The sequence below is a fragment of the Amblyomma maculatum genome, chromosome 8 (assembly GCF_055883805.1).
Source record: "Amblyomma maculatum isolate TAMU_Amacu chromosome 8, ASM5588380v1, whole genome shotgun sequence".
Classification (NCBI taxonomy): Eukaryota; Metazoa; Arthropoda; class Arachnida; order Ixodida; family Ixodidae; genus Amblyomma; species Amblyomma maculatum.
In genome coordinates, this window is record NC_139351.1 from 97,984,317 (window position 1) to 98,009,177 (window position 24,861).

At 43.3% G+C, this 24,861-nt stretch overlaps 1 long non-coding RNA gene across 1 annotated transcript; it reads right to left on the bottom strand.

Moving 5' to 3' along the window:
- Positions 1 to 129: 129 nt before the first annotated feature.
- LOC146181915 (uncharacterized) lies at positions 130 to 23,328 on the bottom strand. Its single transcript, XR_014700304.1, has 3 exons — positions 23,069 to 23,328; positions 22,617 to 22,717; positions 130 to 383 (listed from the first exon to the last, which is right to left on the bottom strand). It is a non-coding gene; the product is annotated as an uncharacterized LOC146181915 (long non-coding RNA).
- Between the last annotated feature and the right edge of the window lie 1,533 nt (positions 23,329 to 24,861).

Sequence of the window (24,861 nt, forward strand, 5' to 3'; positions counted from 1 at the left end):
AACGGTGCATAGTATTTCCACTACACACTGTTCAATGGTGAATGTACAAATTTTTTCCACACTTCTTGCACCATACACACAACAGTCTGTGATGTGAAATCGGTGCTTCAATAAATAGGGATGCAAAAGCACGCTGATGACAGCTTTTATTTTCTCACAATTGCTGTGCATGCCAGCAATACATTTGGGATGTGCTCTGTGAGGTCTAGGCCCATCAGTGTTTTCGACACCACAGTCTAATTGGCATTAGATGCCCAGAACACTGCTACAAGCCAAGTGATCCTGTGAGCAAAGTTTTAACCAAGTGATCCTGCCGCTCGACCACATCGCAGCTTGCCGAGCCGAGTGAAGCCGCTCAAGATATCCTTGCATTTTCCAGGTGCCTGCATATAAATAAAAACAATGCAAGGGAGGTTAAAGCAAACCATTATAAGCAACTAAACATACTCCTAATTTCAAGTTTTCATTTTAACCTACAGCTAATGCAACAAAACAAAACTTGGTGTGAACGCCTGGGGTCGCCACCTAGGTATGCCCTAGCAGTGGCACATCATGACCAAGTGTAGACTTTTCATTCCAAATCATTAAACAAAGCTAGTGATCTAGAAATCCACATACTTCGTTTATTCTGACTGCCAATTTGCTATACCTCAAGTGGGAATACCACTATGCTAGTCCCTCAGAGGCTAAACACAAGCCTGGCCGGCACTGGACCGTTTGTTGCTCGAGAATTGGCTTTGGATGTAGAACACATGCAGCTGTACTAGCGAACCTCTACTCCCTCTGGAGTTTACTGAGGCCGCTTCTGCAGAGTGGCATCCATCTACAACTAAAAACAGCGCTGCAGAATCTGAATTGGAGTAATGCAAAAGCACGGAATCTGCTGTTGGTTGCTTCTGTTTGCTTAATTCACTTATTGTTTACCCATTTTCTTTGGTACTTTCAAATTGTGCACCAATCCCTTCCTATGCCCTTCTTCAGCTAGACTTCCGGTTGGTAGTGCGACGTCACAGCCTCTAGCTCACATTATCCACTTCTTGTTTATTCATTTTAGTCTTTGGTACTTTCAAATTGCACAATCCCTTCCTATGCCCCTTTTCAGCTCTATTTCCAGTTGCGTGACGTCACACCTTTGACGCCACTCTAATTGACTGCCTTAACTACTTTAGTCTGGTACTTTGAAATTGCATGCTAATCCCTTCATATGCCCTTTTTTAGCTCGACTTCAGGTTGTGTAATGTCACATACTTGAAGTCACCTTAATTCACTGGTTTAATTATTTTAGTATTTGATACATTCTAATGTGGCACCAAGCCATTAGCTAATGAGACCATTTTTGCCTTTACTGTTTCATTTTTTGCCTCTTATTAATTACCTAATTACCTTAATGGCCTAATTCTTTGCACACATTACATCACCCTCTATCAATTAACACCACTCATTAACCTCTACGATTTCTCAATCACTCACAACTGCTACGGACATGATTTTGCATGTTTTGCCTCTAATTAATTACCTAATTACCTTATTGGCCTAATTATTATTTCGCACACAACACTACGTCACCCTCTATCAATTGGACTCATTAACCTCTACCACTTCTCAATTACTCACAACTGCTGCAGAGAACTTTTACATTTTTTGCCTGTAATTAATTACCTAACTAGCTTACTGGCCTATTTTTCGGCAGCAACATTACGTCAGCCTCTATCGATTGACACCACTCATTAACCTCTCACGTTTCTTAATTACTCGCAACTGCTGCGGACACGATTTTGCGGGTGCGGTCTACGGACAGAAATCTGTGAACATAGCGAAGTAACGCTTTCGTGTTAATAACTTGAATGAATCCTTGAGTTTAGTTATATTTAGAATCCAGGAGAAGAAGGCTTTTGTGTCAAATATCAAGAAGGTCATAAAGGCACGTTCGGTGTGATGACTGCTCCTGAACCAGGCTAGCTTCAGCGATATAGTGAATAAAATCATGAAGCAGATATTGCAGTTTCTTGTTTTTCATGCCTTCCATGACCTATACTGATTTCTGACACAGCCATTGCTATGGCATTGAAATTGAAACAGATGATGGGAGAGATTGTATTATTTAGCAGCCATAAACAAATACTATGTGGTAATCCATGTATAGTCATGCACACTGTTATAAAGACAACACGCAAAAAAATCGGGGGTCCTTTAAACTCTACCTTAAGTGTATGATGGAGCACATTGGGGCTTCCGTGTGGATTCTCATTCATGTACAGACACTTCACTACAGGGTAATTGAGTAACCCCACAATTTATTCTATTATGTTGTGCATACTCATTAACGCAGTTGTAAGCCATCACATTATGTTAGACCACATAAAGATATAGAGACCTGCTTTAACCAAGAGATCTGAACCTGCCTGAGTCACCTGGGGATGCCTGGTTGACTAGATCCAAAGAACCTTGGATCCAGACAAAGACATGCTACCCCTAGGTCACTCGGGCACATTTAATGGCTTGGTTAAAGCCAGAATTCCTATCTGCCAACTTAAGGTCTATTCACACTTGCGACTACCAGTCGCGCGACCAGAGGAGAGGAGCTCGCCACTACCAATGTTCACACTTGCGACAGTCGCCTTCTCGTTCTGTTCTCGTTCCGAACGAGTTGGGAGTAGGAGAGCTGCTGGGCGATGACAGTGAACGTCGGTAGCTGCCGCCTGCCAGACACTTCAGCTTTTTCAGGCGAGCCGGTACGCATGCCGCGCTCTCGTGTTTCCAGGAAAACGCCGACGACGAATAGACAATGTCAATCACCGTGGTGTCAATATAAAATGTTGCACCTGCGTGAAAAATCCATTTCTTAAAAGTTCATGGTATTTACCAGATAGTCCAAATATCTTTCCAATCTCCTCCCAGGCGATATCCTATCTCCCTGCCTTTGAATTCCGGGTGCCGTTTGTTGAAAAGGTAGGGGTATTCTTTAATTGCATTGAGAAGGTGCTCGATCAAGTACTCCGGGACCTCGCTGATTGGTGAAATGGTTTGCGACTAGTAGTCGCGCGACTGAAAATTCGAGCAGTGCCCGATCGGCCCGCGGCAGTCGCTTTTCGACCGATGCGACCATTTGCGACTGTCGCTTTTCGACCAAAACGGTCACGCGACCGCTGCTAGTCGCAAGTGTGAACGGGCCTTTAGCCGTGTCATGTAGACTCGTGACATGCACAACCACTGAGCAGTGTCCAGCCATGTCACCAGCCAACCACCACCTGCTAGAGATATGCCCATGATTTATGATTTTTGCTCAAAATGCCTATATCAGACTATATCCAGAATAAAGCCATGAATGCTGTGGCATTATTATGGAGTCTATACAATTTTAAGTTAATACTGCCACTCAGGCAAGACCATGACAATGTAAATTTTGAAGTGACGCTGCTTTTGTAGTAATGAAATCTATCAAATGACAAATTACATAGGGAAGCTAGCAGCCAGCGAAACTAGAGAAAGCATAAGCAACGTTTTCAATTTTTATTCATATTTGTCTTGTTTGTACCTACTGGCAGCCAGACATGGCAGGATTATTTTATGCTCGCTGCAGCCCTCCAACTAGCAGACAATGGAGAGATGATATAGAAGTGAGAAATTTATGCACTATTTTTAAACTGACTAGAAGGACAGGAGTATCATGCGACATTTCTTTTATCCGAGGGCATCATAGGTGCTCTTAGCTGATCCATGGTGCCCACCTATGGTATCTTTTTCTTTGTCAGCTGTCGCTGCTTATATACGTATAATATGCATGCGGCACTCTTTCCCACCAGGCAACTGACAATTGCAGATTTCTATTTCATAATGAACTCACTGAACTCGGATTCTCTATATATCTTTCATCTGTCAAGTGCATAGCCTCAGCTTATTTTATGGTATCATTTAATGACCTTCTCGAGTGTGACATCAGATCATAGCCCTCAGTACATGCTCAGGCATGCGCATTCATGCAAGCATATCGCCAGTGTGTGAAACACAATCTGGGTGCATGGTATTTTATTTTTCAATGCAGTGGAAATGAGGACATGCTCTGGTAATAGCTCAGATATATTTGAGATGTACCACATGCATGCACTATCATGTTTCACTTCAGCCATCAAAAAGCAATGTTTCTCAAATGGGAGTCACGATTTTAGGAGTCCAAAAACATATGATAAAAAAAAATTGAAAGGTCATGCAATAGCTTTGACCCAGCTAGACACAGCTTTAAATGGCTAAAAGGGCACAGGTTTAAAGCTGATTTTAGTTTCTCAAAACTCAACATAAAGGAGTGCGGAAACAGGGAGCATGAGAGAGAGAGAGCATCAATGGGATTTGTCGATGCCAGCATCGGTGACGCTCGAACTTTGGCTCCATTGCTGGATGGGAATGCAGTGCAGTCTTAGGAATCTATCAGGGGAAAAGAGGACACTATGTGGTAGAGCTGACACGACAGTGTGTCTGTTGCATGCCGTCATCCATGCATAACGTCGATAAGAATGTTTTTAATATGCAAGCGCCTCTACCATAAATAAAAATTAAGCTGCACACCGCAGGTTTGAATTCTTTATGCAATTGGGGCTGGTACAAAAGCAGCCAATGGTGTGTGCTGTGCCGTCACTGTGGAGAAACCGCTAGCATGACCAACGTGACAGTCCTTGCATGTTGGTGTCCATGCATGATGCATGACGCGGAAGATTGGGAACGAATAAAGTGATAGATAGTGCATGCATTGGTCATTTCTCAAATATTTGAGTGTTTTCCAAAACACGTCCTTTTTCCACTTTGCAGAAAAATGAAATGAACATGTGAAAAATGAGTGCACTCATGATACTGATGTACAGGGTCCTTCAAAATATGTGCGAACACGGCGAAGCGTTCGCACATATTCGCATATTCGCACATATTCGAAGCGTTCGCATGCGCACATAGCGTGCGCATGCGCCACATTGTTTCGATGCGCGACCGCGCCGGATGCGCTGACGCTCACGGAGCGCGGGCACGCTTCGCCGTGTTCGCACATATTTTGAAGGACCCTGTACATGTACGAATTAATGTGCCTTCCTGACTAAGCACAGGGAGCTGCAATCCGCGCTAATGCCCGAGAAAGCCCTCAAATAGCAAGCCATGTAAAGTAAACCGAGTATGGACTTGAGATGAAATGCATTTTACAAATCAATCGGCTTAATGCGCATAGTATGACGCAAACATCTGCACTTTTAAATGGTGAGAAGAGATATGTTGCCCCACATACACAAAATAAGTAAACAATGGCAATGGAAAGACACACATGATGTCCATCACGAGTGGCAGAAATAAGCACTATCCTTGAGATTGTACGATATGTCGTGTTCAATGAAGTACCGCACATGCTCACCACTTCCATATCACCTCTGTTGTCTGCTAGCTACCCAAGCGCAGCCCGCACTAAATCATCCTTGTGAAAGTCTGGCATCCAGCAGCATATCGTCGAGAAAAAATGAACGCATTCTGGAGCAACCAAAAGTAGCCCCCCTCCCCCCTACACACAGAAAAATGCAAGAGCTGGCTCCACGCTCGGGCGCCCCGTAGGCTAATGAGATAACTTAAGTGCACTCAAAAGTGTGACAAATGTCTCAAACGTAATTTATATTCATTATTTTACCTGTTTTTGCTGTGCTTTTGGTCATTTATTTTTAATGTGACAGTATTGAAGGCCCCATTCTCCCCAAAATCTTGCATTATTGTTGACAATGTCGTGAGCAAATAGTCATAAGCAGGGTTCTAGCATTTGGTAATAAGCAGGTGACATTTTTGTGGGTCAGGCATTGAGTTTTGGTGTTACTTTGTGTGGCATCATGAGGCCGCATGAGATGCCGAATTGCTAGGAGCTCCTTGTGATTGAAGAGTGAGATGGCAATCAAGCCCCTCCGAGTCGCACTTTTATACAATTGTTAAAGCAAGTATATATATGTCAGGTTGTCTTTCAGATAATGTGGTAGCTTATCACTGTATGTTAATAAATGTTTGAAATAAATGGATCGGTGACGAAGCAACTAGCAGCATACCCTTAAAGGCAGACTTTAGGTATCCCTGCAGGTTTTAAAGTTAGGTTTAATTTATTTTTCCGAGATTTTTAACACCTGCTTTCCTTCCGGACTTGGTTTCCATTTGTAGCACCGCGTCGATTTAAGGTGGTCTCTGTTCCTGCAAGGGTGGAAAAATGAGCTAGCTGGTAGTTCATCTCTGGGAAAAAAAAAACAGCACTCTCTTGAGACAAGGACAAAGCGCTGTGTTGTCATCTCTTTCTTTTTCAATGTCTTAGGAGTGCGGTTTATTTTTTTCCCAAGCTCTCTATTCTTACTGAGTTTTTTCATTCCACCCCAGATGCATTACCTACAGCAATGAAGAAGATGAATTTGTTTACGCATTATCGCCTACTGTTGTTTTTATTTTTTTTTAAACCTAATTTAACAGCTGCCACATGTGTGTGTATTCGATATGTCAGACTAAAGAGAAAATCCTCGACAGCTTGGTACCAGTGAGTACTTATGGAACTTGTTGGTACTGGTTTCACTACTTTTTTCTAGCTCTGAAGTAGAGCCCACCTATATTGGCCTCAGCTATCACAAATGCTTATTGTGAACGAGGGTGGAGCTACTGTCAAAATATGTGTTTATAGCCTTGAGTTTGAGACAAAAAGAACTACCGAGGTCACCCTGCTTTGTTATAACGAACAACAATGCACCATAAAGTCACCCTACTGTCAAAACATGCATGAAGATCAGAGTATATCCTAACTCCCATTATCATCCTCAAAGAAAGTGTCGAGCATGTAAAAAACAGTGCAAGAAACTATAAATCAGAAGCACTAGTAAAGTTAACCACTGCCCGAGCACATGCTTACAGGCTACAAGGTCGATCAGTTGGTCCGTCAGTGTGCCGGCTAGGCAAAACTTCTGAAGTGTGAGCAGGGTCAGGGTAGCAGCAGCTTCACTAATGCTATTCTACACTGGCAGTGATCAACCACTAACAGGGCTTTGAGAAGTTTGAATACGAGCCACGAAGTATGCTTTGTTAGCCGAACTGGTCACATGACAATGTGTCACCTGCCCAAATGGATCTGCACCTTCTCAATTACTGGAGCGTGCAGATAGCACACAGAGCAAATAATCTGCACCTCTCCTTTGTAGGTAGAGCAGTGCACACTCATCAATTGAAACTAGACAGCAGCCGATGGTGTTATGCTAAAGAGCCACTTCCTACCAGGCTTGTTGGTATGTGCAGATCTACTTGTGCAGAAAGGTTGCTTCAAAAGTAGAGCAACGGCGACTGGGTATCAGTTTATTTAAAGCTCGATGTGCAGCTAGAATGCTTTAAACAAAAACTATGCGTACAATTGATGTTCTGCATGCACATCTGCTTGGTTAGCCTTTAACTGTTGAGGGTTGATGACAAAAACACCGACCCACCTAACCACCAGCTGTCGTGAACACCTCAACTGCTTTATTATTGCATTCCTAAAGCAGCACACCCACAACCAATGACTGCATCAGGCGCCTGAATGCTTGGATATCTGACTTTATTTGTATTTAACAGTAAACAAAAAGACAATGTGAAGGTGTATGTATCTATAGATAGCTCTGTTGCTGACTTTCAGTGGTCAGTTTAAAGAATGTGTAAAGGCCAGCACTTTTTCACGTGTTTATGTCCATAAAATTTAGTAAGGGTTACATTTTTCATTCAGAACTGATACTGGTGTCTTTCTAATGCACCGTTAATGTGTGGTAAAAACTGCAGATTCAGTTCTTACAAAATTAATGCAGTCATGTGATTTATTTCCCAGCAGATGGCTGCGGTTTCACCCCCAGGGCACATATATGGCAATTTTGCAGTAAAAAGGTGTAAGGAAATAGCATCATGAAAAGGCAAGCAATTAGCTGAAAGAGCATAAACAAGACCACTGTAAAGGCAAATTGCTTTACGTTGCTAGTGGGGACGCAATAAGTATGCTTATTACGGTTGCCTGTGCATAGTGTCACTTTTCCTAGTAGCCTGAAACAACAGACGGATGCATTGCTACAGACATACAACAGATATCTTTCAGCAGGGTGGCAAGAAGGGAGAGGTAGACTGCAGACTATCTTTGCATAATGCAGTCTAGCACTTTGCCAAGTGTAAATAATACTGAGAAAGGGCAACCCTTTTATGCAATACATTTTCTCAAAAAGCCTAAACGACCTGATCATCCATACCAAGGAAATATAGAGTGCCTTTTACACTCGACTAAGGGCTACATTTATGTATGAGCCACTCCTTGTAAATTTGGAACCTGTTATTTGGAAGGAAATGGAATCTGCATAGTACAGTGGCCCTGCATACACCCCGAGGTACTGCCCCTGCCTGCTGCCATCATTATCATCGTCTAGCTCTGTGGCATATAAAGAACAATTCAGACACATCTGTACTTTGCGCATGGCAGCAGTCAACCACGTAATGACACCATGAGGTTAGCTTGGAGTGTCACTTTAGCCTGTCTGTTTGCGTATTTTCAAATCTTTGCATGTGATGTCCCCAGATGCTGTTGTTGTTCAAAGGTTCAAATATATGGGTATTTGAGATGCAGAGCCTGTAATTGATTACTTCATATACCAGGGAGATGAGGAGCCAGGTTTTAGTACTGCAGACAACAATAGCAAGAAACAAGAATAAGAGCTGGGGCGGCCCTTACCCTATCTGTAACATGCTGATGGGAATCTCAAGAAGACATCGGACCCGCCACATGCCCGAAGTGTTGCACACCAGCTGCAGAAGTGGATGTTCGCCACCTGCTGTGCACTTGTGCAGGGACCATCAAGGACAGATTCAGCAGGAAGTAGGACTAACTGCAACAAGGCAAGCGGACTTCTCCAAATGGCTCACCGACAACGATAAGAGCAAGAGCCTTCTTCGGTTACTTATGGAAAACAATTTAAATGGGTTTTTATAATATGCCTTATGGCCAGCTTGCAGAATAAAAAAAAAACCTAAATGTATGTGCAATTAGCCAGATATAGCATCATACTGTATTGCACAGCTGATTCCACTGAATATATTTGCAAAATTGACTGATAATTGCTACTTTCATGCAAGATCCACACAGAAGTTATATCTAGCAGAGTGTAAAAGTTTTAGGACTGCCACCACTTCCTTTTTTGCATTATGCTTGCCATACCAAATTCAGTAAGCACCCTGACCCTGTCAAGCTAACGTCTAAGCTCTCTGGAGTGCTTATGTTCTTTTGACCGAGTCATTGGTTGTGGATAAGCCACTATAGCAACGCAATAATATAGTAATCGAGGTGTTCACAACAGCTGGTGGTAGGTAGGCTGGCATTCTTGTCATCGATCCTGAATAGTCAAAGATACTGCGGCAATGCTACCAAGCACATGTGCATGCAGAACATACATTATACATGTAATATTTGTGTAATGCACTCCACCAGCCCAACAACCTTTAAAAAAGGTGATATCGGATCGCTGTTGCTTGGACCACAAAGCAACCTTTCTGCTCAATTACGTCTGCACAGACTAATAACACACTGCTACCTACACTCTGCAGTGGTGGAGAAGGCAGAGATCCAACTAAGAAGGTGATGCATTGCAATGTGACCAGTTGGACCAACACAGCATACTGCGTGACAAGTATTCAAACTAATTAAAACCCTGTCAGTGGTTCATTTCCTGGCAGTGTAGAGAAGCTGCTGCTACCCTAATTCTGCTAACACATCAGCCCTTACACACATACACACTGAGTGGCTGACCTCGTAGCCTGTGGGCATGTGGTCAGGCGGCAGTTAACTTCACTAGCAATGCCTACCGCCTTAGTGTTTCTGCATACTAGACACTTTCTTTGAGAGTGATAACGGAAGGTAGGATATGCTCCGATGTTCATGCATGTTTTGACAGCGGGATGACTTTATGGTGCATTGTTGTTCAATATAACAAAGCAGGGCAACCTCGGTCGTTCTTTTTATCTAAAACACAGGGCTATAGACATAAGAAAAAAAAATATAATACTACAACATTAAGTGATAAGGCATAAACAAAGCGGCATGTCCTTCTTCATTACTGTAGGTCATGCATCTGAGGTGAAATGAAAAAGCTCAGTAAGAACAGAGCTTGAGAAAAAATAACAGCGCATTTTTGAGACATGAACAAAAAATGACAACACAGCACTTTGTCGAGTGTGCAATCATTTTTTCCTTTCCCAATATGAACCAGCAACTAGCCCGTTCTTCCACCCTTGCGAGAAATGAGACTACCTTAAATTCATACAATTATAAATGAAAACCAAATCCGGAAGGAAAACAGGTGCTAAAAACAGCCCTCGGATAAATAAATTAAAATTAAGACCTGGAGGGATACTTAAAGTCTGCCTTTAAGGGTATAATGTGGTAGTTTGACTGTCTTCAGTCTGCATTTCTACAAGGTGACCTACCTTTTCGTACCTGCATACTGCTATTCGCTTCGTCACTGATCCATTTATCTCAAACATTCATTAGCATACAGTGATAAGCTACCACATTATCTGAAAGACAACCTGACATAGATATATATATACCTGCTTTAGCAACATTGCACAAAAGTGCGACTCGGAAGGGCCCATCTCACCCTTCAATCGTAAGGAGCTCCAGGCAATTCGGCATCTCATGCGGCCTCATGATGCCACACAAACTAACACCAAAAATCAATGCCTGACTCACAAAAATGTCACCTGCTTATTACCAAATGCTAGAACCCTTGCTCATTACTTTTTTGCTCACGACGTTGCCACCAACAATGCAAGATTTTGGGGAAACGGGGCCTTCAATACTGTCACATTAAAAATAAATGACCAAAAACACAGCAAACACAGGTAAAATAATGAACATACATTACATTTAAGAGACATTTGTCACGCTTACTCTTTTTTATCGTTAGTTTCCGCATACGTGCCACCTTGTCACTGGGCTTAAGTTATTAGCCTAAGGGGCGCCCGAGCGTGGAGCCAGCTCTTACATTTTTCTGTGTGTATGGGGGGGGGGGGGGGGGGGGGTCATTTTTTCTCTGATGATATGCCACTGAATGCCACACTCTCACAAGGATGATTTAGTGTGGGTTGCGCTTGGGCGGCTAGCAGACAACAGAGGTTATATGGAAGTGGTGAGCATGTGCGGTACTTTAGTGAACAAGACATTTCGTACAATCTCAAGGATAGTGCTTATTTCTGCCAGTCGTGGTGGACATCTTGTGTGTCTTTCCATTGCCATTGCTTACTTATTTTGTGTATGTGGGGCAACATATCTCTTCTCACCATTTACAAGTGCAGATGTTTGCATCATACTATGCTCATTAAATCGATTTATTTGCAAAATACGTTTCATCTCTCAAGTCCGTACTCAGCTTATTTTACTTGACTTGCTGTTTGAGGACCTTCTCGAGCATTGCCGTGGGTTGCAGCTCCCAGTACGTACTCGAGAAGGCACATTAATAAGTGCATGTACCGTCTTTGCCAAAAGTAACCAGGCTGCATGTTTTGCTTCTTGCTTGTATTCTGAAGCTAACATGGATCCCCTGAGGATCATAACTTTTTGGCAAGTGAAGACAGGAGCTCTCATTTATGTTGCACCAATTTACAGCATCAGAAGTTTTATGAATTCTCTGCTAACCGACTGAGAAGCGGAACACGCAGCCTGGTTACTTCTGGCAAAGACAGTACATCAGTATCATGAGTGCATTAATTTTTCACGTCTTCATTTCATTTTTCTGCACAGTGAAAAAAGAATGTGTTTTCGGAAGCACTCAGAAATATTTGAGAAATGCCAAATGCATGCACTGTCTATCGCCTTATTTTTTCCCAATCTTCCCCGTGTGAGCCATCATGCATGAAAAACAACATGCAAGGCCGTACTGCCACGCTGGTCATGCTAGCAGTTGTTCCCCACAGTGAAGGCACAGCACACACCATTGGCTGCTTTTGTACCAGCCCCAATTGCATAATGAATTCAAATCAGAGGTGTGCTGCTAAAGTTTTATTAAAGTAGAGGCGCTTTCATATTAAAAACATTCTTATCACTGCGGACAGGAGACTATGCACGGTGGAGCGTCGTCTGAAATGCAGGCTGCAATATCAAAGGACACTTTTTTTTTCTTTGCAGGGAGGGGGGAGGGAGTTGATTGACTCAGTGGCCGACCCTCAGACGAAAGCGCTTGATGAAGATGCTACTGCACAAAAGCAATATAGAATAAGGCATGTTTCCTTCAGCATAAGGCACGGTCAGTCAGCTTATCAGCTTTAGCTTATCGACGCATGATTTTTCGCATTACACTGGCGACGACGCCAGCACGACCAGCACCTATCACCGTAGTGTGAGGTTTTCGGCCCCGCGACACCGACGGAACTGATCAATGGAAGGTCGTCAAGAGGTACTGCTTTGTTTAAAAGTTTTGTCTGCTCCTTTAATGTTGCAAGGTATGCTCTCGCCTCAAGGTAATGCTTGCTTACTCTTAGTTTTTGGACCGAAAGAGCAACGGCAATACCTCAGCAATCAGGAACATAATGCTAACCCCTCCCCACTTTCGTGGCGCGGGTACACGGCGGGAAGAAACGGACAAGTACCTTTTTATATGCATGAGTGCTTGTTGCTAAAACAAGCTAAATCTCATAGTGTAAGAATAAGATGCTTCTGATTGTATGCTGAATTATACAGCATGAGCCCGTCCATTTCAGCCTCCTCGGCAATCTCTAGACGAAGCCCAAAACAAGTCCGAGGATCACTAAAGTCGCATATTATAGTAAAGGCTTTTCAAGGAAAAGAGAATATGCGAATAAAATATTTTTGCTGAAAAAAAAAAAATCTGTGACCACCATCCAAGCATGAATGCAAAAGTGCAGCCTACATAGACTACATCGCGAATAGCAGACGACATGGGAATGATATCTCATGACGTCAGCGGCCAATGGTTGCCAGACCAGAAAGCCAATTTCAATAATAATAAAAATTATTTTTAAAACTATCTGCTGCACCGAATGAGCTCAAATTTCGAGGATTTATAATTTAACGTGTGAGGAGTGAAATGCAATAACTAGTTTATGCTCAGTTGTTAGCTGTCGTGACCACCTTAATGAATCAAGTGAAACGTGATAGTGCATGCATGCGTTACATCTTAAAATATTTCTGAGCAATTACCAAAGTATGTCCTTTCCACTGCGCTACAAAAGTAAATACCGAACACTCGGACCGTGTATCGCATGCTGACGATATACTTGCATGAATGCGCATGCCTGAGTGCACAGGGAATTGAGGTCTGCTCTCACGCTCGAGAAGGTTCTCGAACAATGCTGTAAAATAAGTTGATGCTAGAACTTGACAGATCAAATATAATTTGCAAATCCGAACTCATTAAGCTCAATATGGAACGAACATCTGATCTTGTAAATTATGTGATGGGAGACAATGTCACACACATACAAAATATGTATGCGGCGACAGTTAAAGATGTAATAAATGAGCACTGCAGATCAGCTGAAATGAGCACCTGCCTGCACATTATTAAAGACACCCTAAAAACAAAAGATAATTTCACCCGAAGCTCTGCGGTCCTAGTCAATAAAAACAGCCGCAGACATTCCTCACCTCCCCATCACCTCTCCGTTGTTTGCTAGTTGGATGCGAGTAGCCAACATAAAATCATCCTGGCAAGTCTAGCAGCCAGCAGGTAGCCCGGAACTGTCCATCTGGAGAAAGACTAACGCCAGAGCAACCCTAGTAAACAAATGGCTGGGCTGTACTCAGGCGACCTGCGGACAGTGGATAATCTAAGAGGCCCACTGATATACACAATGATAGTCAAGGAAAGAATACATATCATCAAATATAAAGCAAAGTCAACTAGTGTATTACAAAAAAAACAGCATTGAAGAACTGTGATTGAGTCCCCTTGAGTACAATTACATGTTTGGGAACAGAACAGATACAGTGACTTATAAACAAGAATCACTGATTCTCATGTGCTGCCAAGCAGAAGCACACCTGCTGGAAGGGCACAAGATCAACCAGTTCACTAATTATTGCCATTACTTAACACAAGACAATGACAACAAAATTATTAAACCAAGCATTGGCTGAAGGAAGTGCTTGAGAACAATACACTCAATCAGTGTCACATGCTGCATGGCAGCAATAGCAATAAATCAGTTGTCAAAATAAGGTAGTGATCCATTTTATGCAATTACCTACACAGATCATTCTCTTAAGATTAAATAAGGAGTGCAACAATTAACACACACATAGCATGGAAGGTAATAGTAGGCCTGTAGTAACTGCACTTAGCCACAAAGTGATTGGTCAAGAGGTTGTACATGGGTTGAATAGCATGCCCACATCTGCTATACTGTTCTTTAAGGATGTTACTCCACATAAGCACACTTCAGATGAACAGGCAGCATGAGCAGACAAACGGCCTTGCTCATATTTTATGTTCTGAAGACTGTCCTATACAGCAAACAATTCAAGAAATGCAATTTAAACGCTGGCCAAACACACCCATTTATGGATCGTTCATTTCTCACTTTCTGATGTGAACGCTTTTTCAATCTGTAAAATGGACAGTTATCAACATGCATTGCTTAGAGCTTCAGCATGGCTACGGACCTATAAGGCTGCCGCGATACCTCAAGCGAAAAGATTCTGAATTAGAGGGACATCACTGGACAGCGCACTACAGAAAAGCAACTGGAGTGGCTGAGGCTTCAGAGGGCATAATCATACATACTTACCGGGATGAAGACCAAATCAAAGATGCTTCCCACTATCTCACCAAAAAGCAACCAAAAAGAATTTACAAATTGTTGCCTCAGTTAGTGACAGCCTGTTCGTAACAGGGGGTGAGATAAGGGCCTTAATGTGTCAGATAAATTTATTAGGCAAAGGCGTGACAAAGCAGGATTCAGATAGGATGGCTACACAAAAGCCCTAACTTTAAGGCATTACTGGGTGGGCCTGTACTGGGTGGGCCTAGAAACAAAAAGAGTGCTGCCTAGTTGCTAAAAAGTAAATGATTATACTTTTGTCTTTTGACATGTGGCTTGCTTTCTTATATACCATGTTTGTTTTGCTGCCAAGGCTGTAACTTTCATTAAATACTGCTATTTTAAGGTATGATCCCCTTTATGTCAATGGCCTCAGGCCAAGCACTCAAAAATCCTTAAACATGTGAAGGGGGGGGGGGGGGGGGGGGGAGGGGGGGAGGTTGCCACAAAGACAGCCTCTCACCTCTTCCCTGCATTGATGGTCAGCTGAGCTCCCAAGCTTATTTTGTAATCATTGCCACCAGCTCCTTTCTCACCTACTAAAAGGGCCTTGCAAGGATAGAAAAAGTTGTCGGGCTAATGGTGTTGATTCATGGTTGACAGTGCTTAATTAACCACACGGACAGAGTAAACACATAAAAGACGAACACAGGCTCTGAACTTTAACCTTATTCTGGAACCACTGATACTCTGCTTATATACCCATAAAGGCACCGACTAGTGGTGATTTTCGACACTTGTGACAAATAAAAACAAAAAGAAGTACCGTAAGAGCAAACCCGAACAAGGGGAGAACAAAATAGGCAAATCATTTTTTAAGCCGCCAACACGTGGAACAACGGACTAATAACAGAAAAAAAAAATGCAATGGTAACAGAAAATGGGTAACAGACGTAAGCTAACAATTACACAGCAAAACGCACGAGATGAAGTACACTAAAACTGAAAGAAAAAGTGCATGACAAGAAAGATGAAGCCAACAATTGACCGCTAAATGCAGAAGATGAGCACTAAATAGCTAAAACAAAGCAAATGAAGGAAATGCTCATGAGCAACAAGGGTGAAGTCTACAATTACATCGCGAAAGGATGAAGATGAGGTGCATAAAACGAAACAATAAAGATAAAATGTCAAGAAATGAATTCAACAAATGTTATAAAGCTAAAACCAGGCTAGATTAGAGAAGTCCACAAAGAAAGGCAATCTTTTTTTCCAAGAGTGAAATGGAGGGGGTACTAACACAATCATCCTTGAGCCTGAAAATCTTGGCAGCTTTAACTATTTCATGTGTCAGCTTATAACGATGAGTTTTTAACACAGTTTTTTTTCGAAGATTGGGTGGCATGGCTTCTTTAAGTCGGTTCCTGCAGTGGACGGGCAGATTCCTGGGGGATATACCTGATAAGTCATTTTAATGCTCCATTAGCCTTCATCGGCCAGTTTGGTCCATGTATAGCTTACGGCAAGTGAAAGGCTTAGAGTGAGCGCCTTCCGCATGTGCTGCTAAGGGTTTTCTGTGCTTCTTAGTGCGGCCTCTTTTTTATTTATTTTTTTTTTTGCTTTTCTTCTTCATTAACGATTCATCAAAGCTGCAATAGTTGCTCGAGGGCAGAAAACAACGTCAACTCCTGCTTTCTTTTCACTCGTCGTAAAGTTGTGGGAAATTTGGTGCATGTAAGGAATCCCTGGAACATTATCGTGTTGCCTATGTGCTTCAGCACTTTTTCTGAGACAGTGGAAAGGACTTGTAACGGGTACCCTGATTGCGTGAGCCTGCATACCTTTTTCAAGAAGCTTTCTTGTAATTTGTGCTCGCATGACTTGTTCAGGGCATTGACAAGGGCAGACTGGATGATATTTCTTCTAACCAGCTTTGAACGAGCGGAGTCATATTATAGGAAGGGCTAGTTGCCCCTTGGTTCAAATGCCCAGCTCACGTGACTGGGTGTGAAGATGCTTAGTTCCAAGAAGCACATGGAATCATTGTCTGGCATTTCTTGCTTTAATTCAAGGGGAGCCAGGATACTCTTAAAGACACTCAAAACTTCAGGTACTTCATGAAAAAAGGTTTCTACGTCACGGTCTAAATTAACTAAGAAGTCGTCCCCAAAGTAGAAAATTTTTTGAATTCGTGAGTTTTCAAAGTGATTCCTGAGACTACTGTCATGCATAACTAAGAACAGATCACTGAGCAAGGGAGTAAGTAATACACGATATGATGCAGATCCCGTGCTTTTGGATAAGGTGTGAATCATTCCTTTCTGCAAATGTTTGTTTTAGATACACAGAAAACAATTCTAAGAGACCATCTACAGAGACACCACACTCACTCTGGGAGGATATGGTTCCATGTTGGTCAATAGCTTTGCGAACGCATTTCATGAGGTCCATCTTGAGGTATAGAATAAAACAAGCCTTTTGCATTTATAGAAAAGGCATGATAGGCTTTGTTTCTTTTCCCGTTCAAAAACCTAATGACTACATCTGCATTCTTTACCAGAAAGGGATCATCGATAAAAAGTAATTTCAGGTTGCCATGCAAATACATAGTGACGTCTTTCTGCCAGATATACCTCTCGTGCCCTCTGTGCGTTATTGTTTCGGAGGATACCTGGCAGAAAGACGTCTATGTATTTGCAAGGCAACCAGAAATTGCTTTCTATCGATGATACCTTTCTGGTAAAGAATGCAGATGAAATCATTAGGTCTTTGAACTGGAATAGAAAGAAAGCCTACCGTGTTTTTCTACAGATGTTAAAATTATTTTATTCTATACCTCAAGATGGGGGACCTCATGAAATGCGTTCGTGAAGCTATCGACAAACCTGGAGCAGTATCCTTCCAGAATGAGTGTGGTGTCTCTGTAGATGGTTTCTTGGTTATGCTTTCTGTGTACCTAAAATCAACATTTCTAGAATGGAATGGTTTACACTTTATCCAAAGTCACAGGATCTGCATTGGATCATGTATTGCCCCGTTATCAGTGATCTGTTCTTAGCTATGCATGACAAAAGTCTCAGGAACCATTTCAAACACTAACAAGTTCAAAATATTTTCTGCTTTGTGGATGATTTCTTGGTTCTTTTCGACTGTGACAAGGAAGCCTTTTTTTTTCATGAAGTACCTGAAATTTTTAGTGTCCTTAAGAGTGCCCTGGCTCCCCTTAAATTTATGCACGAAATGCCGGACAATGATTCCATGCACATCCTGGAACTAAGAATCTTCTTTACACCCAGTTATGTGTGCCGGGCAATCCGCCTTTTGCGCGAGGATGTGGCACCATCATGCGGGAGCGGGCGGGAAACACATTGAGTGGCAGTGTAGCAGACGACGCGAGAGCGCACCATACGAAATGGCCACGCCAACGCTGGTAGAAAGCGAAAGCTTCCCCCCTTTTTTGGCCTCGGAGCGGAAAGTAGTGACAGTGATTGCAGCATATCATGTTCACGCAGTATGGGGGAAGGTAGAGCGTTTTCACAATCCACTCATAACGCACGTACGCATATACTATCTTCGTATTGTAAGAGCGTGTAGCGCGGGCCGTGTTCGACGCGTGCAGGTTTTCGGCAGACAGGAGAGCGTGGGGGCAGAGAGAGAGAGGGATCTCAAAGGGCAAAGCAGCCAGGGGTTTGTTGATGCTGCAGAGCTAGGTGGAATCGTATCCTGTGACTTTGAGCGGCGCATATGCGCGGGGTGTCTTGAGTTACCGAGCACAATGCGGTCACCGCGGCGCCGGCATGGTGCAATGGGCGTCGCTTCCTCCTTGCGTCATCTACAACCGTGCAGCTATAGGATTTCATCCACGAAGATCGGCAGAGAGTCACATATACACACCCCGTGAAAAGGGCATTGTCCCGGCCGAAATGCACACCTGCAGGAAAAGCGCTGCATTTTTCTGGCAATGGATGATTCAGAGCTGTAGCCGGTTTGGCCTCAGGAGTCGGAACGGATGTGGTCGCAGTGGTGAAAAGGTTCTCGGTGCGCAGAGAATGTTCATTCTGTTGTGAAAGGATCTCCAACGTTCATTTCTGCCTCCGCCGCGATTTCTGCGGAATCAACAACTTGGTGACACATATGTGAATCTCCTACATATCGGATGCGCATCTCGGTCAGGAACCAACCCTGTTTTACGTCCAGAGCGATCCACTCTGCAAGTGAACGAGCATGAACCCTCCAGGAGACTCATTTATTGTGCCGGGCGGTTTCCTTGCCGTTGCGAACGGTTGGACGAAGACGACGATTATCAAGCTCCCTAACGAAGTGCATCTGATTGCGTACATTAAAGGAACAAAGTCCGGATGCTTTGGCGTGCACGAAGGCGAGCCTTTAATTAAAAAAAAAAAAAATACTGTGCGTCGTGCAAGTGCGTCATATGCTCCGAGCGGCAAAAACACACATACTACAGGTATGTATGCATCTAAGCGAAATAGGCATGATGAAAAGTACCTACTGGTTTTCACCCAGGCTGTAGCGCACCAATGATAGCTGCAATGAGGATTTCTTCGGTGCGTGATTGCTTCAGTTGCACCGGGGCCTGAAGGCGATGTATTTTGTCCCTTCTTATCTTTATGTGCGAAAGGGCTAGGTAGCTTAGATATCACAGGCGGCTGTGTGCGCTAGGCCGTAATATTTAGCATGTTTTATCGTGACTGCCACCTCACTAACAAGAAAAAAAAAATACGGCGTTTTAATGCACTGCCGTTCGCGAGCCTCATGACCAGCTCAACCACTCGGCTCGCTGACGGCGGTGCATCACAACACCTTTTTTTTTTCTTCTTTTTAGTCAGGCGGCAGTCGCAATAAAACATGCTAAATATTACGGTCTAGCGCACACAACCACCTTTGATATCTGCGCTACCCGGCCCCTTCGCAACAAACGACAAAATACATCGCCATCAGACGCGCCGAACAAATGCTCATTGCGGCTATCACTGGTGGGTTACAGGCTTGGTGCAAACTCCGGTAGATACTTTTCATCATGCACATTTCCTTTAGATGCATACATACCTGTAACGAAGTGTTTTTCGCACAGTCGAGAGCACGCAGTCGGCTGCCAAGGTCGCCCATTCACGTCTTGACGCTTGGTTGCCCTAATCCAAGCTTCACGCCGTTGCAGGTCGCGGCTTGCCGAAGGAAACGTAACAAAACGCGTCTTGCATCCCGGCACGCCTCGAGAGTGGCAGACGTAAGTGGCACAGGTGGTTGGCATCGTTTTACCGAGGCTGTGAACGTACCGCGCCTCCAGCCCCCGTGCGTTGGCTATGAGTGCGGCGACGAGAAGCGCCGTCGACGTCTCTCAGTGTGTTTTCATCAGTCGCCGCTGGGGCTTCGCGCATGCGCAGAAAACTCGCGCAAAAGGCGGATTGGACCAAGGGGAAACAATCCCTTCCTAACATGCAGCTCCGCTCGTTCCAAAGCTGGTCAAAAGAAATATCATCCAGTCTGCCCTTGTCAACGCCTTGAACAAGTCATGCGAGCACAAATTGCAAGAAAGCTTCTTGAAAAAGGTATGCAGGCTCACGCAATCAGGGTACCCATTACAAGTCCTCTCCACTGTCGCAGAAAAAGTGCTGAAAAACACCAAGTGCAAAAACACAACCACTGGTTGAAGTGCACAGGCCACGCAAAAAGGTTGCAGTGATTCGTTGCATGCACCAAATTTCCCACAACCTTACGATGAGTGAAAAGAAAGCAGGAGTTGACGTTCTTTTCTGCCCCTGAGCAACTATTGCAGCTTTCGTGGATCGTTAATGAAAAAGAAAAGATGCCGCACCAAGAAGCACAGAAAACCCTTAGGAGCAGTGTACAGAAGGCGCTCACTCTAAGCCTTTCACTTGCCGTAAGGTATACATGGACAAACAAGCCTTTTTGATGCATCAATGAAAGGCTAATGGAGCATTAAAATGACTTCTCAGGTAATCCCCCAGGAATCTGCCCGTCCACTGCAGGAACCGACTCAAAGAAGCCATGCCACCCAATCTTTGAAAAAAAAAAAAACAGTGTTAAAAACACATTGGTAAAGCTGACACATGAAATAGTCGAAGCTGCCAAGATTTTGAGGCTCAAGGATGATTGTGTTAGCACCCCCTCCATTTCACTTTTGGAAAAAGAGATTGCCTTTCTTTATGGAATTCTGTAATCTAGCCTGGTTTTAGCTTTGTTACATTTGTTGAATTCATTTCTTGACATTTTATCTTTCTTGTTTGGTTTTATGCACCTCATCTTCATCCTTTCGCTATGTTAATTGTTGACTTCACCCTTGTTGATCATGCGCGTTTCGTTCATTTGCTTTGGTTTAGCTATTTAGTACTGCTTGTGTTCTGCATTTGGCAATGTCAATTGTTGGCTTCATTGTCGCTGTTCATGACGCTTTTTTTTTTTTCAGTTTTAGTGCACTTCATCTCATGCATTTTGCTGTGCTAATTGTTACCTTTGCCTCTGCTACCCATTTTCTGCTCTCCTTCCACATTTGTAATTTTTTTGTACTTATTAGTCCACTTTCCATGTGTTGGCGGCTTAAAAGATAACTTGCCTATCTCGTTCTCTCCTCGTTCGGGTTTGCCCTTTCGGTACTTTTTTTGGTTTTTATTTGTCACATTAGTTTTTGTTGCCACAAGTGTCAAAAATCGCCACTTGTCTGTGCCTTTATGGGTATATAAGCAGAATATTAGTGGTTACAGAATAAAATTGAAGTTCAGCACCTGTGTTCGTCATTTATGTGCTCTTTACTCTGACCGTGTGGTTAAGAGCTGTCAATCATGGCTTACAAGAATGGGCATTTTCTGCCGCAGCATTCTTTCCCTATCCTCACGGCGCACATTGTGAAAGTGCACCTTGAAAAGCTTTGTAGCCCATTACACTAGCTTGGCTTCCTAAGGTCACTGATATGAAAGTCACTGAAAACATTTCAGGCATTAAAAGCCATTTTGCAAAAAAGGGTCCTGCACACTGCAAATTCTGATGAGTTATGGAAGGCCATCAAAAGTGCGTGGAAAGAGCTGAAGCCGATGCAACACTGTCGTGCCAGTGCTCTATGACTCCTTGCCATGCCAAGTCTGCTGTCATAGAGCTCGGTGATGACTTCCTCCGCTACTCAACTTCCTGTGTGCACTCAACATTGGTCCCCACCCTCATTTTCTTTTTTTTGTGTGTGTGTGTTTCAGCAAGCACGCAGCAGGTCACTGAAATGTTTCCAGATTTTTTTTTAGATGTAGGACATTTTGCATTATTTTGCACAGCAACAAAGAATATTCTTTATGACTCGACAATTAATTCGTGAGCCATTCTTAGCAGCTTCTCTTTCTTATGAGCATGACCTAAATAGCAACTTTACTTCTTTGAGGTTTCAAAGTGGCTTTATAACAGGGCTTTATGCAGCATGTCCATGCTGCAGCTATAAAAAAAGTATGCATACTGTTTATAAGTGACTTTTCTACAGAAGAAAAAAAGTATGCCAGGAAGTGAAAAATGAACAATTCATTTTTTTCGGATTAACTCACGATTACTTCCTTGATTGGCTGCTACACACGACACTAATCTTCAGAACATAAAGTGCAAGCAAACACATTCGCATACTCAAGCTGCTTGCCCATCTGAAGTGCCCTAATATGCAATGACGTCCTCAGACAGAACAGCCTAGGAGACCATGGCAACAGCTTACCGCACTTTGTGGGCATGTGCTTAGCCTAAGGCCGCGGTTCCTCCACTTGTACAGCATAGGTAGGCAAATAAAGCATTTATCACCATTAATCATGGTAGTGCCTTTTGAGAATCATGTGACGGAAGAACACACTTACGAGCTTAATGCTGTTCACGGGACGCCTTTAGCAACCAAGCAAGCATCCACCCTGAGCAAGCAGCTGTCTTCCAGGAGAACATTTTCAAAAACAGTGTACACCTGGAAGTGCAAGGAACAAAATTGTAATGCCTCACTCAACCGGACATAAACGTGACTGCCGATGCATATTTGTGATGATAAAAAATGGAAGTTATTAAAGTATGTATGCACAAGAACACATACTTCTGTGTCTACGGAAGAAAATTAGCGGTTACAGCACTGCCAAAACAAATAGCGCCTACGCGCCTCCCATGTTCGAACAAGCGACAATGCCACTGCTCCCAGTACAAGAAAATAGCGCTTGGTAAAACTGAGGCTTCAAAATATGTGCTAATGAACAGAAGTCTAGACGCTTTTGCGCGTTTTAAACTTGCAGTTGCGGAAAAAAAAAAAAATAGAAGCGAACCTTACCTGAATGACTCCATTATTGTCCGGAGACCGTTGATGCCGTTGGCGAGCGAGCATTGAAAGCAAGTTGCAGGTCATATCCTGTGTGCGCGCTGCAAATGGTGAACACTGCGAAGGCTTGAGGCTTGCGATGCATTTCATAATGATATAACAGGGTAGTTTAAGAGGTCAAGCCGGCGGTAATAGAGGATTTCTAAGCGAAATACGATGTAACTGACAGGCCGCAAGAACAAACAACGCACAGCTAACGCAGCGCTTGAACTGAACAAGGAGAGCAACAGTTGCGCAACGCTAAAAAAAAAAAAAGAAAGAAGAGGGAGCATGAGTTTGATAACTATCAAGTATTTGTGAATGCATAAATTATTTTCAAATAATAAAGTTCATTTGTGAAGTTAGATGGTCGTAGGTTATTCATTTCTTCAGGTAAATTTGGTTTGAGCAGTTGACAGTTTCGTAGTTGAAAACAGTAGCAGACGACACGCCTGGAAGTCTTTACCCTTGATAGCTGATTACTACTATTTAAAGCGGTATCACGCAGACAGGAGGAAAAAATGAAAAAGAAGCCTGCTTCAATGTCCAATACGGACACTTGTGCTGCCCGAGCAACAATCGAAACATGTGTGGTACGGAAAGTTATAATTTCTTTATCGCAGGAGTAAAACAACCTTTAACGCTATCTAAATCTGCAGGAGTAGAATGTTCACTTTACTCATTTTTTCTTGGAAGATTGAAAGGCCATTTCACTCTTCCTCGCATATGGCAGGAGTAAAGTGAGATCTGCAGGAGTAATTAGGCTGTTTGACTCTTGAAATAAGAGTTCCAGTTCTTAGAGTGAGCTGGTGACGCGTTCATAGGGTTCGGAAAGTGGTGCCGGTCTGTAATATTTGCTTTTCATGCTCGAGCTGGTGTACGAGTTGACAGGGAAGACACGGAGGCCGTTCGTAATCTCTGATGCCACATAAGGTAGATGCGAAATGCTTGCAGGAGGATCATCGGCTATTCAATTTCTATCAGTATGATATCGCTTTTCACACCCTTAGCAGACCCCGCTCGCTTTGCGCGACTGCAGACTCCTAACGTCGAGCAGTGCGGTGCGTGCGTGTCTGAAAAATTGGTTTCCAAGATGGCAGGATTTTACCGCTGGTCCCTGGAGGCGCAACGGCATCAGGTCTAAACAGGTTCTCATATCTACTCTCCCCTCTTCTAACTCGGCTCCGACTCGACAGCGGTTATAATTGCCATGTAATGTGAGCCTATACCCCATCAGTTGTCAATTTCATGTAACCGGCTGGGTCAAGGCTGGACTCATCAAACGGGACCTGGAATGCACCGCGCGCCCCCTCTCGTCGTCGACTCGTCCCTTCGTAAATTTCATCAGTGGTGGTGTGCAAGGCGTTCTGCTCATGTGCTCTTCCACCCGCCAAGAACGGTGGGGTACAATAGGCGGCCCGGTCGGAAAAAACGAGTTACGGCAGAATTTCTGTGCGGTTTTTGACAGGTAACCTGTTGGACAACAAAGCATTCTGTGGTATACCATCAAAATTTTCTGCAGTTACAACAGGAAAGTGCTACAGAACTGCAGACAACAGAAATCTACTGCAGAAAAATCACACAACCCAGTCGGAAAAAACTACAGAAAATTTTCTGATGTTACGACAGAATTTATGTGCGGTTTTTGACGGGAAACCTGTTGTGACAACAGACATTCTGTAGTAACATCAGAAATTTCTGTAGTTACAACAGAAAAGTACTACAGAACTACAGACAACAGAAATATATTACAGAAAAACTACAGA